Below are 6294 nucleotides of genomic sequence, written 5' to 3'. Positions count from 1 at the left end.
TTTTTTCAATTTTTATCCACTCATTCACATTCGGTACGGACACGCGGGCGCGACCGCGAGCGCCCACATTTCAAGTGGAATTGAGGGACATTTCTCATCGCGAGGATGAGGATGACGACACACTGTGGGAGATTATTGTGCAAGGGACTTGACTTGATGAAATGCCTCGATGGATTTGATGGGAATGTTTGGGAATTGGTGGGGTGAATCTACCTCCATCGATTTTCGCGGGCCTCCAGGTGGTACCGGGGGTCGATGAACCCAAGGGATTGGTGGTACTTTGACCTAATTCAGGTGCAATGGCAGGTGGTCCTTTGTCGCAGTGATTTGCCAGCTATTTAGTTTTCATTTTATTGAAATTTACTGACAGTGAGATTGCTCGCAATCAATTGAATTTTTATCCTGACAATTTATTTATAATCAATAAGACGTCTAGATCCCTAGAATAAACGTAGAAAATTTCGAGAGCAATACAAAGATTGTCTCGCTATTTTCTTTGATTACAGATCGTGAAACTAATTAAATCCCTCTTCAATTGGACATTACTGTCTATTTTCTCTCACCAGACTGGTTATTACTGTCAAGGAACAAAACTAATATTCTGGAGAGACAATAGGTGCATTCAATGTATTTTTCAAAAATTATGAGTTGTAAAATAATCTTTAAAAAATATTTGGTCCATCGTCGCTGCGATTTCCCAGTTCAATTAATAGTTATTTATTATCAGTGGATAATAAATAATAATTTAATTTTATTCATTTATTTTTTTCATTTCAAGTACAACTGCTATTAAATCGTTCAAAATTGAATGAGACAATTTCAAAAATAGAAAATTTCTCGTTACACAGTCACTAGATTTAGTTCATTTAGTTTATTTAGTTTTCATTTTACGGGAAAATACTGAGAGTAACCCAATCAATTAAATTTTCATCCTGTCAGTTTATTCATAATAAATAAGACGACTAAATCTCCAGGATAAGCGTCAAAAAGTTGGAGAGCAATACAAGGATTACTTCATTATTTTCTTTCAATTACAGATCTTGAAACTAATTAAATCCCTCTTCGATTGAATTTGACTGTCTATTTTCTTCCACCAGACGGTATTATCATCAAAGATTAAAACTATATTCTGTAGAGACAATAGTAACATTCAATGTTTTTTTCAAAAATGAATTGTAAAATAATCTTCGAGTACTATTTGGTCTATTGTCGCTGTGATTTCCCAGTTCATTATTTAATTTTCATTTTATTAGAAATTATTGAGCACTCAGTGATTGCGATCCGTCAATCACTTACATTTTCACGCTACTAATTTATTAATCATCACTGAGATGACTAAATCCCTAGAATAAGCGTAAAAAAGTTCGAGAGTAATACAAAGATTACCTCAGTATTTTCTTTTCATTACAGACCTTGAAACTAATTAAGTCCGTCCTGAATGCATTCAACGTTTTTTCAAAAACGAACGACAAAATAATCGTTAAGAAACAGGGATATCGATCGCGCGGAGATTGAAGGCAATTTGACCCAATTCAGTTGTGAATATCAGGTGGTCCATTCGCGTGATTTCCCAGTTGATTATTTCATTTCCATTTTATTGTTTTCCTTGCGATGAAGGGAGGGAGAATGTTTAATCGATTGAGTTGAGAGCCAACACCACAGCTGCTGCGGAAGTTTTTAATGGTGTCTTTCCGAGTAAACAGCACTGGCGAAGATCAAAGACTCCTCTCGGCGGCTTGCGACGCAGGGTAATCAAGTCATGTTGGGGAGCTTTGGGGGCAATTAATGTGCTTGCACTTCGTCGCTATCCAGTTGTTGATGGAGAAGAAGAAGAAGAAGAATCTTCTTGCGTTCTTTGTTGCGGATTTTTGTTCTTGGCACCCGACTAACAATTTACCGGTCTTGCCGAGGATTTTTACATGCCATCCGTAAAAATTGTTCCCTGCACTGGTAGAACGGTTTAGTCGAACCAAACGAGACTTAACTATTACCACGATTCGTTAACGAATCGCGGTATGGCAGATAGCATATAATTTTATAAAAATCGAGTGACTAGATGACAATGATAATGTATTATTTTATCTGGGTATATCCTCTGGGTGATTTATCCATATCTCGTTCTCTAAATCCTATCATATTCTCTTTCTTTATGGATTATTGATCATGTAATTTACTTGGGTTGTCCTTAGGGGGTCCTCATTAAACCCCAGGACATAAATAAAAAGCTTTAATAATAATAATAATAATAATAATAATAATAATAATAATAATAATAATAATAATAACAGTTAAAAGCCTCGTTTGGTGCAACTGAATCGTTCTACCTTTTCTATCAGTGTGGGTGCATCATTCGCGGGAATTCCTACGCGGAGAGAAATATTCAATAAAAATTACGTATCTTCTCCGTAATTCCGGAGGAAAATATGATTGTAGGAAATTTTACGGAACCGTCACGGAATTTTTCGAGAGCGTTCCGTAATTTTTATCTGAATCGTCTGTGAAAAATTACGATACCGTCACTTAAATTACTTACGAATTGATTTCATAATCGGTGAGCGAACTGTGAGTTCCGTAATTTTTACTGAACATTTCTCTCCGTCTACGCTATCAATACAGAAAATTTGAGTGACGGTATCGTAATTATTCACAGGAGATTCCGATCAAAATTACGGAACGCTACGGAAGAATTCCGTGACAGTTTCGTAAAATTTCCCACAACCACATTTCGCTCCGGAATTACGGAAAAGATACGTAATTTAGATTGAATATTTTTCTCTGTGCAATTCATTGAGGACAGGGATTGGGAGTGAATTTTCGGGTCATTCTCTTCTGCAGAAATTTCTGTGGCGAAGGAGTGAGTGATGGTAATTTTAATTATCATTGATTCGCAGTTTCATCTACTGGGAGCATTCGACGATCTCGTCACACGAGTGCGGGGAGAGGAGCAGCCTTGAATGTTATGAGTATTTCTTGGAGGGATTGCGCAGGTCATGATGTCAGAGTTGTGATTTGATTTCTCATTTGTTTTTCAAATCGGGCGGACGATGAATCTTTTTATGTCTCTCACACAACAGGAATGATCTGGAATATTCCTTTTATTCTGATTCCCCTGTGGTGGGAGTGGTATGGGGCATTTTTGGAGTCAAATTCAATAAAAGAATCGAATAAAGACATTGAAAATTCCTTTTATTCTGATTCTTCTATGATAGGAGTGTTATGGGGCATTCATCGAGTCAAATTGAATGAAGAATCGTATAGGATTGCGGTTGAGTGAGAGGAAGCGTTGATAATCACGATGAGAAATGGTAGCGTAAAGTCGAAAACGGGCACTTAACTAATTAATTTGTATAACGAATCCCTGTTTATTAATAAATCCGTGGAAGAGATTTGTTAATGCATTATACAAATTAATAAATCTAAAAAAGTAAATAAATTTAATAACTCATAAACAAAATCCATGGAAAGAGTTTATCAAGTCTAGAGTAATAATTATAAAAAGGGAAAGTATATTTTCGATCGAAAAGGATATTGACGAAGGGGAGGGTGGGGCACAATGAGAACTTTTGACTTTTTCCATAGTTTTAGTTATAAGTGAAAAACGCATTCATCGATTTAACTCGCCTCAGGCCCATCACAAAGGGAAGCATTGTACTTTTCGTACAAAAAAATTACTCTATTTCATCGAAAATTCAGATTCAATTCTGTAATTATTTTCCAATTTCATTTTTTAGATAAATTCTTGGGGAGAGGGGTAATTCTGTAAGGCATTACGGAAAAAGCTGACGTAACTGTCAAATGCTCCTTCGGCTGTGTTTAGAAAAGCATTATTGGAAAAAGAAATGACTGGTGAAATGTGGAATAAATACAGACACGAGTGATTTTTATTAACTCCTCCGTTACGATCGGATATTTTTTTGCTTTATCTCCCATTTCAAATAATTGAATTCAATTTACAGTGATCATTCGTGCCGCACATATTTACTTTCTTTGATTTGAATTTTGTTTATAATTTTTTTTTATTTACAATTTGTCGTCAGGCAAAATGAAATTTCTCATAAACTCAGGGATTATTCGTTCAGCGAATAAATGAATAATGGATAAAACGGCAATTGAGTTTTTGAAAAAGTGCAAATTTATTTCGATCGTGCAGAGATGATCTTTACAAGGTGATCTCTTTGATTTTTGGTAGTATTATTGAGTGTTTGAGGAATTATTAGGTGATTTATTGTAACAACTTGAAGAGATCATCCTCTGATATCGCAATTCTCTCATTCTTTCGCTTTTTCTTTTTAGTTCACTTTAGGTTTTTCAATTTCGGCTTTTTCATTTTCTTTTATTCAATTTTTTTTCATCTGCTAAGTCTCTCGTCGCTTCAGACTCACTGGGTAATTCCCTGTGCTTTGGCAAGAATAATTGCATTGAATTAGCAAAATATTTGAAGTACTCATTCAATTTATAAAACAAACCTGATGAAATCGTTCTTCCATTTTCATCAAATGACAATTACGTTTGATAAATCTGTCATAATTTCCAATAAATAAAATAAATATCAGCACTTGAAGATTTACCCAGCAAGTGCGAGCCCCTAATCGTTTAAATTTAATCCTAGCAATTCGTTTATAATCAATAAGACGACTAGATCCCTAGAATAAGCGTACAAAAGTTTGAGAGCAATACAAAGATTATCTCATTAGTTTCTTTTGATTACAGACCTTGGAACTAATTGACCCTAGTCTGGTCACCGTATGAGGGAAACGCCGCGCATCGTTATTCTTTAATTATCATTGACTGGCTAACCGACAAAATTGGAACAAATTTCAATTTTTCAGTTGAAGTATTTAAAAAATGATAGTAGTTTTTAGAATAACAGAATTTTCGAAATTCTTAAAGAGAACCGACTATTTCTGACAGATGAATTATTTTTCCACCTATATTAAGGTATATCCCTAGAAAACAGGTTTTTCTTACGATTGTCCCCGTATTTTCATGGTTAATGTTTGTAATATTCCCCAGCTACTAAAAAAAAATCGACTAGGTGTACTATACACTTTAGGAAATAATAAATAATTAATAGCGGGCTTCTAGCACGCGAGGCACAGGCCAAACGGGGGTTACGGGTCCCCCCGAAATCAATTTTGTATTCTTAAAAAATGCATCCGTGGTAGATTCGATAAATTCCGAATGGGGTGATTTTTTTGGAAAATTTTATATTACACTGTTTCTGTGATATTCAATTCTAAAAAAATGAAATTTCGTGAAATCATTTCTTACTTGATTCAAACAATTAATTAACAAATAATTTCTTATTTAATTCAAACATATGAGGATTGAAAAACTCCGTAACTTATGAGAATGCAATAAATTAATTCATTTAGAATTTTTCCGGAAATTCGCAGGGACTTTTGGTTGGTATTGTCTTGGGATATACTTTAATAGTATATTTCATTAGGCCGAAAAAAACGTTTCTGGTGAATATGAGTTCAATCATATTAGCTAGAAAAGTTTTTTAGGCCGTGTGACGAACAAAATTTTTTAACGCTACACGTCCATGAATCGCTGCCTTACAGCCGGAATGACAAAAATGGAATTGCCGTTACGCGACGTTGCCGGAACCTCGCTAAACGCGCGCGGGCAGTGTAGAGTGAATTCGGCAGCGGTGGAGCCTAATAACCGGGCGGGGAATCCCCGCGGAGACGTCCAAACTCGCAGAATCGCGTACGGGGACCAGACTGGGGTTAAATCCCTCTTCAATTGAACATTACTGACTACTTTCTCCCACCAGACTGTTTAATATCATCAAAGAACAAAACTGTATTCTGCAGAGACAATAGGTGCATTCAATGTTTTTTTTTTCGAAAATAAATTATAAAACAATCGTTAAGAAATACTTGGCGCATCGATTGCGCGGAGATTAATGATTGTATGTCAATTATCATTGTCATGGCGTGATGTTTAGTCCCGCTCAATACTTAAAAACAATATCCATCAATTGAAAACGAGGATTCATTACCATTGACTAATTATGTGATATGTAAGCTAAAAGCATTTATCAACCTAGATTCGGAAAAAATCCTTTCACTTCATCTACAATTGTATTTTTTTTTATCATCTTTATTAGCACTAGGAAGGCTCTCACTCTCTTGCACATACAGGTATTACACACAATTCCTGTCACTTTTTGTTATTCCTTCTCTTCTCACTCCGTAAAACATGTCACTGGAGAAATGAATAGTAAAAATGAACATTCACCATGATTCTTCTACAAATGATTTTTTATCACGACATATTTTTCGC

The sequence above is a fragment of the Diachasma alloeum genome, unplaced genomic scaffold (assembly GCF_001412515.2).
Source record: "Diachasma alloeum isolate Michigan unplaced genomic scaffold, Dall2.0 Dall_scaffold_00176, whole genome shotgun sequence".
NCBI classification, from domain to species: domain Eukaryota; kingdom Metazoa; phylum Arthropoda; class Insecta; order Hymenoptera; family Braconidae; genus Diachasma; species Diachasma alloeum.
The sequence above is the reverse complement of the archived record's forward strand: the minus strand, read 5'-3'. Positions refer to the sequence as shown.